Below are 13904 nucleotides of genomic sequence, written 5' to 3' on the forward strand. Positions count from 1 at the left end.
GAGTGAACAGGACTCACACCTTTGGGGGCAAGCTAACGTTGTTATTTCTCGATGTGGCAATAACTGATATGTGTTTGCAAAGGGGCACTTTGATCTCACACCCCCCCCCCTGTTATTGTATTTTGCTGACAGAATTATTTAATTCTAATGGCTATCTCAAGAAAGGCAAACGGATTCAGCCTGACGGAAGATTTTGCTCTGAAGTCTGAAGGTAAGGCAAGGATAAATCCTCATAGCAAGAACTGTCTCCTCTCTTGTGTTCCTTTACCCCCCTCTTTTCCTGTGTTTGGGACCGGAAAGGAGAAAAAAAAATTCTATTGAGAAGTCTCAGAAGCACACCTTAGATTGTCTTGTGCTTGTGACAGTGAGGTTTTGATGCCAACAGCCCAGGCATTGGGGAGCAAGGAAGAGTGAGAGCAAGGAGTGAGAAGAGTGACAGCATTTGGGGAGCAAGGAGGAGGACTTTTCATGCTGTAAGGCAGTTGTTCTCAGACTTTTTAGCATCAGAACACACTTTTTAGAATGAGAATCTGTCTGGATTCAAACCAAACTAAGTAAGCAAATTAAAAGTATACAATAAGTATAAGTTAAAAAATATTTAAAATAAAGAACTCTCCTAACCCTCCCAAGCAGTTGCTGATCTGTTAAAAAAAATATTCCCCAAACATCCCAAAGGCTGCAGTCCTATCCACAGTTACCCAGGAGTAAGCCCCACTGACTATCATTGTTAAAAGCATATACCTAATAGCCTGTTAAAAGTACAGATCTGTAACATTTCACCCAAAACAGTCACATGCCATCAAGTCTAATATATTAAAAATACAGTACACATTGAAGTGAATGGATACTCACCTGAAATTGGCTTGTGACCCACCTAGTGGGTCCCAAACCACAGTTGGAGAAACACTGCTCTCAGGTTTATTCCATTTGTGGGAATTATCATCCAAACCACTGTAACTCCCCATGTAGAAATGCAGCGGCACCAACATGGTTTTGGCCTCTGGAGGTCTCTTTGAGGCAAGGGGACATTGAATCTGAAACATATCAGCATTTGTTCCCTTGCCTGTGGTAAGCAGCTGGCAGCCCAGTTGGTCTACTCAGTCCTGTGCCAGCAATATTGCTGGTGCAAGTCCATGTGGACCCATCAAGATGCATCAACCCTGGCAAGGGGATTTGGATTGGATGTATGTCGCTGCCACCAAACCGACCCCCTTCCTGGTCCTTATTCGCTCTCTTCCCTGCACGCATTGAACCCCTGTTCTGCACACCCCTACCCCCTCTTGCCCCACACATGATCTCACCTGGCCCCGCAGGCATCTGGGTGTCTGCTTGCATACGGAGCTGGCTGCTTGCTTTTTTGGCAGCAGCCAACCTGCATGCTCCAGAATGTTGCATTTTGCAACATCCAGAAAGTACCTTGCTGTGCTGGAACGCTCATTTCAACTGTGTTAGGCAGCAATAGTATGGGGCTGCTACTTTTACATTCACTCAGAATAGTAACTGCTGATTCACCTGCACAGGAAGATTATAGGAACTAATCTATAACATGTAAACGGAAGTCCTCCTGGTCAGGAAATCAGGTACTGCATCATCCACATGTTCTGAATGTATTTGCACTCCCTCTGGAGGAACAGGTGTGCAGTCTGGGAGTGCTCCTGGACTCACAGCTCTCCCTGGAGAGACAGGTTGCAGCTGTGGCCAGAGGTGCGCTTGCCCAGCTTCGGCTGGTGCTCCAACTGTAGCAGTATTTGAATCTCTCAGACCTGACCATGGTTGTCCATGCTTTAGTGACTTCCAGATTGGACTACTGTAACATGCTGTATTTGGGACTCCACCTTGAAGACAGTTTCAAAACTGCAATTAATGCAGAATGTGCTGCCTGGATGGGTCCTGGAGTCCGACAGATCAGTGATTCTCAAACTGTGGGTCGGGTGTGTCCCCATTCATTTCAATATTTTTAATATATTAGACTTGATGCTACCATGGTATGTGACTACATTTGTGTTACATACCTGTGCTTTTAACAAACTACTGTACTATGTATATGCTTTTAACAATGTTAGTAAATGGGACTTACTCCTGGGTAAGTGTGGGTAGGAGTGCAGCCTAGATTGTTAAAAATTTTCCCGCTTGATGATGTCACTTCTGGTCATGACATCACTTCTGGTGGGTCCTGACAGATTCTCATTCTAAAAAGTGGGTCCCGGTGCTAAATGTGTGAGAACCACTGAGACAGATGGATTCTATTGGACCACTGCTCAGCAGCAACATTGGCTGCCCATTTGATTCTGGGCCCAATTCTAGGTGCTGGTATTGACCTTTAAAGCCCTCCATGGTTTTAGGGATTGGGTTATCTGAGAGACCGCCTTTCCCCATGCATTCTGGCCCTCCCTCTTTGGTCATCTGAAGGGACTCTCCTGCAAGTGCCTCCTCTGACCTCGGTTAGAGGAAGGGCACTGTGAGGGCAGGCTTTCTCCATAGTGGCACCACATTTATGGCACTCCCTTCCAGGGGCGTTGAGGGAGCAGCCCCCTCTCTTAGCTTTTTGGCAAGGTGTCAACATTTAAGGGATGTGTGTTTTGGGTGTGCTGATGGTTGCCTCCTCTGCCTCTCTGTGATGCCTGCTGCGATTCCACCCCCTGGCTCTATTTTATACCAACCAACCCAGCAGTGTTTTTTAAAACATTTTTGTTTTGTTGTATTTATTGTTTCTGTTGTAAGCCTCATGGTTTTTGTGAAACGCCTTGGGCATTTGCCTTTAGCAAAGGAAAGGTGGGATAACAATTTATTGAACAAACAGGCACACAAACAATAAACAGGGGATAACACAACATTAGTTAGTCCATTAGTTAATTTTAGAAATAAGTGGAAATACTGACATTAGTTCAGGGCAGGGGGGACTTGAGGAATGGTGAAAGCCAGAAAAAAACACTTGCTGGGTATTTGCTTAGCCCTTCCTGTTCCTGAGCATCTCATTCTGATTTGATTCTGCCTGTACTAATCTCTGCAGGTGCCTCAGTGATCAACTCCAGCCAAAGCTATTCTCCAGGAGCAGAGGTTTGCAGATGGGGCTTCTGCTGGAAATCATCACAGTCACCAGATGTGATTCTTGAGGTAGGACTCTGCAAATCAGCCTTCTGCCCTTCTCACAAGTGTCGACTTCTCCCACACCTTTCAAGCATCTAGCAGAGACCTTCACTTGCTGTGCAGTCTCCTGGTCAGACTAAGCAAGTCAATGGCGGCAGCTCAAGGCAGTCTTTGAAAGTCCAGTCTCCAGGACTCGATTTGCACTTGCAGGCATTCGTGCCAATGTCTGACTCCACACACCTGCATGCTATAAATGAGTTCACTTATCAGCAAAGATGACATGAGCGCTTCAGATCCTGCTGTCAAACAGTCACTGAAAGGATAATTCTGCAGGCTTTTTTGGTGGGTAGCCTACAATGAAACAGCAGCATTTATCTGCAGCAGCTCATTTTACACAACCTGTCACTGAAAATAGTGCAGTATGTGGCTCAGGCTGCTTCCTGCTGCATACTGTCCCAGCCTTTTGTTTGATTGCATTGGACAAATCTCCCTAAATGCAATTATTGTCCTATCTGTTCTTCCCTATTTTTATAATTTTTTTTCCTTCCAAAAAAATTAAAATCCATTAACAGTCCAATCCTGAGCTGTGCCAGAACAGCCAGGTTGCATGGCCTATGCCAATGTTTCTCAAACTGTGGGTCGGGACCCCTCTGGGTGGGTTGCAAGCCCATTTCAGGTGGGTGTCCATTCATTTCAATATTTTGTTTTTAATATAGCAGACTTGATTCTACCATGGTATGTGACTAACATTTCCCCAAATAAACAGACCTGTACTTTTAACAAGCGATTATGTCTATTCTTTTAACAATGATAGTAAATGGGACTTACTCCTGGGTAAGTGTGGGTAGGATTGCAGCCTAAGATGGTTAAAAATTTTCCTGCTTGATGATGTCACTTCTGGTCATGACATCACTTCCGGTGGGTCCTGACAGATTGTAAAAAGTGGGTCCTGGTGCTAAATGTGTGAGATCCACTGGCCTATGCTCTATCTTACACAGAGTAGGCTGGAGGTCACCTCTGGGTAAGGGGATATTTTTCCTTTCACCCTTTGTAATGCCCCTACCTGCCCTATGGGGCTACTTGGATCTGTTCCAGCTGGGAGTTAGGACATGGTGCGCACCAATCCCACCCCCTCCTGGGCCCAATCATTCTTCCATTCTACCCTCCCTCGCACCGAAACACCTCCCCCCCACTCCTGGAATGCCCTCCCACCACTCTCTCTTACCCCTTGTGCCGCCCAGTTCAAACCCACATTCCTTGGCCAACACAGGTATGGGATCTGGCTCCAGCAGGCCAGTGCATGTCCTTGTGCCAGCACAGCCTGATGATGTCCTGGGTCCACCTGACTGGATAATCTACAATTACCTGGGCATCCTTGCAGCCCCTTGGTCTGGTTCATTGGGTTTGGATACCAGTCATGGCAGGCGTGAGGACAAGCAATCCACAAAATGACTCGTTGACTCTTCCATGCCAACTGTCTGCAATGGCACTGAATTCAAAGAGTCTCAGGGAAGCATCTGGAGACAATGGCTCTATCCAGAGACAATGGCTATTGCAGCAGGATGATACAGCATCACAGAAGCCTCTGGGGAATTAGAAGGGTTAAAAAGGGGGGGGGGAATCAGGCATTTTCTGCACAAGTGCATTCATTGAGGAACCTTTTATACAGGGATGATCTGTGTACTTACTGGAAAATTCAGCAAGGCTTAGTTTAAAGTCAGTTAAAATGAGCAAAAAATTTCCCAGACAGCTTAACCTTACTCAGGTGTGGCCTTGCTAAAGTATGGACAAACTGTTGGTTTTCCCACTACATGTGATGTCTGGGTGTTACTGAGTTCAAAGGGAAAACACTGTTTCTTGAATGACTTCCTCCCTCCCTTTCCTGATAGCCGTTGTGTGTTTGGTTTCCAGCGGGATAACACGCCTGGGAATTGTTGGGCCATGAAAGGATCTAAAGGCTACGTAGTCATCAAATTGACACAAAAAGTCTACCCAACTTATGTGTCTCTGGATCATTTGTCAAGGAGAGTTTCCTACGCTGAAAACATATCAAGTGCTCCAAAGGATTTCTCTGTCTATGTGAGTAACTTCCTCCTGTTCATCTAAACATCTCCCCTCCGTCCCTTTCTTATGACTGAGAAGCTGCCTGAGAAATGGTTTGCTTTGAATCACACACAAGCTTGTCCCAGTATCCGCAAGGGTTCCATACAGATATTTGTATGACCACTTTGAGGTCTCTGTTTTATCTTTCCCCCTTGTCTTCTTTCAGGGATTGAATGGTGATCCTGAAGAAAGGGAAGGTACCTTCTTAGGAACGTTTTCCTACAATATTGATGATTACCCTACGCAAGCCTTCAATTTGTGGGTAGGCTATATCCTTGTATAGAAAGTCCCAAAGGATTTGCAGGCTAACACTGAGAAGGAACTCAGGCCATCATTTCATCCCCCATTCCCTCATCAGGTTATGGAAAGTAGAAAGGATTCACTGCTGAACCCCCCCCCCCCGACTGCTGTGAATTGGATGGGAAATCCAGCGAAGTGGATGCAGGTCATTCCCGAGTTCAGCCCTGCATGCCTCTCTTATTTGAGGATGTGTCTGCCTCTGCTTCCTGCACTGCAAAAAGAACAGGGGGGTAAAGTGGAAGTATGGAGGAAAGGAGAGTGGTGGGCTCTTGTGGTGGAGATGCTGCAGCCCAACACCCTCCTCCACTCTGCCTCTTCTATTCCGCCCCTCTCTTCCTTTCTCAAGTCTAGGGAATGGTAGGAGGGGAAGGAGCAGTGGAGGTGAATGGCGATGGCTGCTCCCCACCCAGTTGCTGCCCGAGGCAGCAATCCGACAGCTCAGCCAGCCTTAGGGGTGGACCCACCCTTTAAAAAAATCCTGCTGCTCATTTCCCCTCCAGGATTTAGGGTGAGGTGAGTCTCAAATGTTCTTCCTTGTCTCTGAATGCCTTTGCCCGCTACCTGTACTTAGGAGACAGAGATTGCATTGTACTGAGTCAGATCATCTCTCTCATTGTGAGTTCTTGCGGGTGGTGGTTGTGGCTTTGTGGTAGAGCAGGTGCTTTATGTGCAGAAGGTCCCAGGCTCAATCCTGGCATTTCAAGATCATGCAGAGAAAGGTTCCCATCTACAGCCCTGGAGAGCCAGAGTCAGTGTTGATAATACAGTGGGCCCTGGTTCTCTGTGGGGATCCTCTGAGGATACTGATTTCTGCAGATAATGAAATCTGTGCTCAGCCCTCAGAGGACCTCCTGGATGTGATTGGAAGTGCCTTCTGGTCCCACCGAAAGGTGTTCTGAAGTACAGCGAGGCCGTGTGTGGCCTCCCTGGGCCACAGAAGGCCTCCCAGACATGTCCAGAAGGCAATTCCAATCATATTCCGTTCGCACTGGCAACTGGAAGTGCCTCCAGATTCGCTAAGAAGGCACTTCTGCTTTGTGCTGGCAACTGGAAGTGCCTTCTGAGCGCCTCTGGGAGGACTTTTGAGGTGTGCGGCCTTGCATGGCCTCCCTGCACCTCAGAGCTCTTTCTGGACAGGACTGGAAGACACTTCAGGTTGCCTCCTTGAGGTCCTCCTGCCATGGGGTCAGCAACCATGTTGAGTGAAATTTGCAGGTACTGAACCCATGGATAAAGAGGTCCCACTGTCCTGAGCCTGATGGTATAAGGCAGCTTCCAAAATCTGTGCTGATTGGTAGCATTCTCCAAAGTTTCAAATGGGTTTTTGGCATCCCTACATGGAAATGCCAATTCAAATATGTGAAGGCTTGAGGGACAATATTCTTCTATTTCAGTGGGTCCCAACCTGTAGGAAACTGTGGACCATTGAGGCAAGAATTGGAATTGTTGGGGACCACATGCAACCTCCCACCCCCGCACACAAAAAATACATTTAAATTTGTAATACAGGTGGCCCTCATTATCCACAGGGATTCCACTGCCAGAAACCCTGCAGATAAGGAAAAACATGGGTATTCAAGCCCTGTGGTTTCCCCCACCTGAACCTGATTGAAGCTGAGCTCCTGGAGGCTCTTCTGAAGCCCTCAGAGGCCGCGGGTGGGCGCATACAGCCTCTGTGGGCTCCAGAAGAGCCTCCAGAGGTGAGAGGAGCACAGCTCCCTTCACCTCGGAAGGCTCCAGGTTGCCCTGCACCATGGGGTTGGGGACCCGTGGATGAAGAAATCTGCAGGTACCAAACCCAGGGGTAATGCGGGCTGCTTATAATTTGAAAAGATTTATTAGAGATTTATTATTTTGATAGAGATGATTTGTGGTTTGCTGCTTTTGCTGCCAGCTGCAGGTGATCCTATCTCAGCCCTCTTGGGTGGTCCATGATGGACTGCTCACTCAGAGAAATGCTGGAAGTAATCAAAAACTTTTTTTTCCTGAGACCTCACGGACCACTTCTGAGGGTCTCAGACCACCTGCGGACCCCGGACCATGGGTTGGGAACCAGTGTTCTATTTCAATAAAATATTGTTGTGCAAGAGTTTAAAAAAATCATTCAAAAACTTCTGTTCTCCCCCCCCCCCCCAATTTATTTACAGGTGGAGAATTCATTGCAATTTAAATACTTGCGATTCAGGATTTTGAGCAACTGGGGCCATCCAGACTATACCTGTATATATGGGATTCGTGTGAATGGTATGCAATGGTGAAGAATGCACGTATGGGATTCATGCAAATGGAGAAGAATCCGGTTGATGTGCAGAAAAAAATACATCACAGTATAATAAACGAACACAACAAATATTATAATAGGTCAATAGGTAGGGGTGTTTTGGGGGTGGGTGGACGGGTGATATTTTTTCAAAAATATCTTGATTTAAATAGCAAAGAGCGATGTATTCATTTAATCCAAATTTTTATTCAAAATTGTACAGTTTGAAACAGTGTTTTGTGTGTGTGTGTGTTAATTTTGGTGATTAAAAAATGGAAAAGGGTAAAAAGTGGTGTTCTGTGTTTTTATTCCTAGAAGTCATATTTTAATAAATTTCACATGCTGTTAGGGTGTTCTCACGGTGGACAGTGACATTTAAGTGGAAAATTGTGCAGAAATTGGTCAGAAACCCCCCAGATGGCAGTCACAAAGACTACTAGTGCAACACATTGCGACTTGCAGCGGGTGCATCTGGAACATCCTGTCCAGAATGCTGCCTGTAATACAAAAACAGCATACGTTGCATACCCAGCTCCAAACACTTCCAGTGGAGAGCACTGCAGTAAAGGGAAACAAAAACAAAAACAACATACCTCAAAGCAGTGGGAAAGCTCCCATTGTATTCTATGGGGCAAATGCCCCGTCGCGAGCCTTTAGGACCCCACAGAAGCCTCTCTGAGGCTCCTGACGGTGTTGGAAATTGTGCTTCCCTTTTTGCGGAAGCACAGTTTATAGTGTCAGGGAAGCTTCAGGAAGCTTCCCTGATGCAGTCTATGGTTGCACGAGGCTCCGTGAGCCTCTGGTGAGTGTGGGGGCAGATTTGCTCACGGGGGCTGGCAACAGCCTGTGGGTGGGTGGGTGGGTGCCATCACGGAACTTTGCCCCTGGGCGCGGGGCTGGGGAGGTTCGTCACTGCCTCAAAGGCTTGCAGAGGAAGGCGACTGTCAAAGTCAGCACAAGAAGCAAAAAACCAGAACCTCTGCCTGAAGTCACTCAGTGTAGCGCTGCCTCCGCCTTCTCTCCTGCTGCATGTTCTGCAGCCATTTTTTAAAGGACTAGGCTGGAGCTCACCAGGGTAGAGATAAGAGGGTATCCGGGTTGTGACCCCCACTTGAAGCCCTCAGGAAGAGATGATGCAGCAGGGAAGGGCAGAGCTGGCCTTGGGAGTCCTGGAGGAGGTTTCAACAAGAAAAAAGAGGCCTCGAGCCTCGAAGGGGGTAAAATGGCAGTATTTTGCTTTAGTTTAAGATTTCATTGGTGACGGGAGACAAGGCATTTTGCGCACAAAGGAGCACTTTGTACAACAGCCTGCCGCTTTCAGAACACGTGTGGGAAAAAATACTTAGCTAACACTTCTCAGAACTCATTACACGGAAACACATGCTTTGACTTTTGTCGTAATTGTGGAGACTTTGCCAAGTGTTAGCAGACAGGGATCCCTTCTCTACATCCCCCCCCCCCGTCTTCCTACCTTGGGCGATACCAGGGCTCAGCGTCTGCATAATCTCACCTGTCTGTTCCCATGGGCTCAGGTCGGGGTCAGCTCCGTGGCCTCACAAGCAGCCTAGTCCTTTGGTCATGAAGACTGGGGCAGTTGGTGGGGGGAAGGGCAGTGTAGAACGGCTATGCTGGAGGCATCACCAACAGCATGTGCTCTGATGCTAATGACTATGGGGCGTGTGTGTGGCTAGATCCGATGCAAAAAGCAACTGGCGGAAATACATTTTTAAAAAGACCTTTTCTCAAAAACCTTTGTCAAAAACCTTAAGTGTAATCTAGTAACAAAAAGTCTGACATCACTGACATCTCATGACATCTCTTTCTCTTATGACCTAGTGAGTGTCTACAGCCCTCTACAGGAGGAAAAATAAAAATGTGAAACAAAGTCTCTTTTCCCGGCAATCAAGTCCTGTCATTTTGCCAAGCTACGTACAGTCTGAGTGTTTACCAGAGAAACTTGGACATTTAATTGAATTTAAGACCCCAGATGCAAAGGGCCCTACACCCAAGGAAGTACGCAAAGGATCTCAGCTCAGTTGTGCTTACCTAATTTGGCATGAAAGTATGAATTGGAATGCAAGTGAAGCAGAAGTATACGCATCGTCCCTTGGCATCCACAGGGGTTCCGTTCCCAGAACGCCTGAGAAGCAAAAATCACCGATATTCAAATCCACAAAAAAGCAGTTTAAATCATTTCTAAAAGGCTGCTGTATTTAGGCATGCGTGCTTCAGCTCTTGATAAATTGAGGCTGCAATCCAGAGCACCGCTTGAGCTGGCCCAGGCCCCCTGCAGTGTTTCAAAATTCTGTGTGGTTGGGAAGAGGTTTGGGGGCTGGGGGCGGAGGAACAGAAGTCATGTTCTGCTCCAGCGAAAGAAGAAAACTAAGCTGGAAAAGAAGCATGAAATCATTACACTTGCCTTATATGTGAGGTGAACATTATGAGTCCATGAGGTTGGTTTTTCTGAGCCTGGATAGATTGCTTTTTATAACCACACTACTTAACCGCAGGAACTTTTCATTGGGGCCAGAAACAAATGGACAACCAGTGCAGCTCCTTGAGGATGGATGATCCATGCACCCTTTGGCTCGGCCCAGAAATGAGTTGAGCTTCAGCATTCTGGACCATGAGTAATTTTTGAAAAAAATTTTTTTTATTTACTTACTTTAAGTCATGTGTACGGGAAAAATCACAAACATATATGTACAGGGTAATACACAAGGGAAAAAACACCAGGAAATCGCCGAACTTTAGGCCATACTCTTATGTTTCCCTACCTATCATCCTTGAATAACTTATTGTTTATCTAACCACTCATACAATGGTTTCCACAATTTCTGTATTCTCTCTATTTCGCCATCTCCCAATCTTTCCGTCAACACATCTATTTCGACCATCTCATATAATTTCTCAATCCACATCTCTACAGTGGGAGTATCAGGGTTCTTCCACAATCTAGCATACACCAATCTCGCTGCAATAATTGCATACAACAAAATATGTCTAAGATCATTGTTATAACTTTCAGGAAAAATGCTCAAGAGAAACAGTTCTGGTTGGAAATGTATTTCACAATTAAAAATAATTTGAATAGTTCTATATATTTTTTGCCAAAAATTTTTGGCCTTAGGGCAAAGCCACCACATATGATAAAAAAAACCTTTCACCTCTTTGCATTTCCAACACTTATCGCATGTGCCGGGATACATTTTTGCTAATCTATCTGGAGACAGGTACCATCTATAAAACATTTTGTATATGTTTTCTTTCATTGTTACTGCCTTAATTATCTTCATATTTCTCTTCCAAATCTGGTCCCAATTATTCATTGTTATATTATGTCCAATATTTTTTGCCCATATAATCATTACCTCTTTTACCGATTCGTCTTCCATTTCCATACTCAACAGATATTGATACATCCTTCTGATATAATTTTGCTCATTTGATAAAAATATTTTATCAAATTCCGTCTCCTCTGGGTAGATTCCTTCTTTTTTATCTTTCAACCATCTTGTTTTAATCTGTAACTCCGTCAACCAATCCAGTTCAATCCCTTTCTCCCACAATACCTCTTTTGAGTACATAACTGCTTTCTCATCTAATAGTTCATCATATCTCCTATTCTGTGAACCTCGCAACCACATTGGCCTAGTATCAATTTCTAACAGTTTCACCCATCTTGGAATCTTCTTGTAAACTTTATATCTGATTTGTTCCCAGACAAACAACAATGCCCTTCTTATTAGATGTTGTTTAAAGTAACTATGATATTTGGCTTTATCATAAACCAAAAAGGCATGTGGACCAACCTGCAAATCGTGTAGTTCTAATTTTAACTCTCTAGATTTTTCAGCTTCTGCCCAATCCTTTATCCAATTTAATGCCGCCGCATAGTAATAAATTTCCCAATTTGGCATTCCGAAACCAGCTCGTTCTTTAACATCTTGTAATAATTTCATCTTTATTCTAGCTTTTTTCCCTTGCCAAATGAAATTAGCCATCATTTTATTCAAATCTTGAAAGAAAACCTTTTTTAAAAAAATTGGGATTGTCTGAAATAAGAATAATATTCTTGGCAGCACGTTTGACTTAACTGTTGCTATTCTACCCAACAATGATAAATTTAATCCATTCCATCTTTTTATGTCTTTCTTAATCTCCATCATTAACTTTAGATAATTATTTTCCATCAACTCACTACATTTATCTGATATATTAATTCCCAAATATTTAACTTTCTTTGTGTTATTAATACCAAATTCCTGTAGTTGCTGTTTCTCTTGTTTTCTCATATTTTTTACTAATATTTTCGTTTTATCATCATTTATCTTCAATCCTGCCATTTCACCGTATTCTGTCAGATTCTCTATCAAATATTTTAAAGACTGGTTTGGATTCTCCAAGATAAAAGTAAGATCGTCTGCATAAGCTTGAATTTTAAATTCTTCATTTTGGACCTTCACTCCCACAATTCTTTCATCTCTTCTTACTATATTATTTAATATTTCCAGAGTTATAATAAACAGTAATGGAGATAAAGGGCATCCTTGTCTTGTTCCCTGTTGGATTTCTATATTCTTGTTATGTCTCCATTTATCTTTATTCTTGCAGTTTGTTTGGTATATATCTTCTCTATAACACTTATAAACTTTGGCCCAAAATTCATCTGGTACATTTGTTGAGTCATAAAGTTCCAATTTACTCTATCAAATGCTTTACAAAAGAGATTACAATATAGGACTCTTACATCATTTTTGAGAAGAGAGAATGTTAGATATAGGTGGTTACTCCCAGAAGGATTAGTTTTTACATATCAACTGAAAAGATATAGTATAACATCAAGAATGAAAATGAGAAACTTCTTGGAGACTTTGCAAAGAGATCAAGAGGAACAAGAACTACCAAAAGACGTAAGAAAGGATAACTATGATCGAGGAAAAATTAAAGAATCTCTAGAGGATACAACACCCTTAGAGAAAGAATCAGAAGTAGGATCGGACCACAGTAAAGAAGATGAAGAAGCAGAAGGGGAAGAAGAAGATGAAGAGGAAGAGGAGCAGGATGATGAATCTGAAAAGAAAGAAACCATTAAAATTAAACAACAAAGATGTCAACCAAGAAGAGAAGTGAAAATAAAAAGGAAAAGTATAGAATGATAGCTGCAGATACTCAACTTGAGATTTTATCCATAAATATTAATGGATTAAACGCACCACGGAAGAGAAAAAGGATTTTTCATCAGTTAGAAAAAGAGCATAAAGATATAATAGCAATTCAAGAAACACATATATTGAAAAAAGATTGGAAATTTTTACAAAATAAGAAGTTAGGTGAACTATTCTATACAGCAGAAACAAAAAGGAAGAAAAAAGGCTTAGCCTTATATGTTAAACCTTGGTTGAGTCCAAAATTGATTTATACAGATGAAGATGCCAGAATATTGATAGTGGAAATCACATATGCTGAAAAGAAATTATTGGTGGTAAATATATATGCTCCTAATGACTCTTGTGAAAATTTTTTTGAAAAATTACATAGAAAATTGGCTACTCTAAATGAATTTGACTTGATCTTGTTAGGTGATTTTAACTCAACGTTTGACATAAACCTAGACAGATCAGTTAAAAGGAAAAAAAAAAGGAGGTAATCTACCCAAATCATTCTTACAAATAGCAGAATTTAATTTGATTGATACATGGAGAGTCCAAAATCCAGAGAAAAGGCAATATACTTATTTTTCAACACGACATAAAGTATGGTCAAGAATAGATATGTGTTGGATTACAGCAACAACAGAAGCATTTGAAGCAGAAATATTACCAAATACCTTCGCGGATCATAATCCAATTAGTTTAAAATTTAATAAATCTCGGAGGAAAGGGCTCTGGAGATTGAATGTTATTGATATGAAAGATAAAGACTTTGTGAACTTAGCTAAAGAAGAAATGAGCTGGTTCTTTAAAATAAATAATCATCCAGAAATGATAATCATCCAGAAATGAAACCACAAATTATTTGGGATACAAGTAAAGCGTACTTTAGAGGAATTATGATGAAATTTTCAGTAAGGAAAAAAAGGAAGAAAATTCAACTTATCAAAGAACTAACCTTAAAATTAAAGAAGAAAGAGCAGGAGTTCCAAGAGAATCCA

This window comes from Tiliqua scincoides, chromosome 1 (assembly GCF_035046505.1).
Source record: "Tiliqua scincoides isolate rTilSci1 chromosome 1, rTilSci1.hap2, whole genome shotgun sequence".
In the NCBI taxonomy this organism is placed as follows: Eukaryota; Metazoa; Chordata; class Lepidosauria; order Squamata; family Scincidae; genus Tiliqua; species Tiliqua scincoides.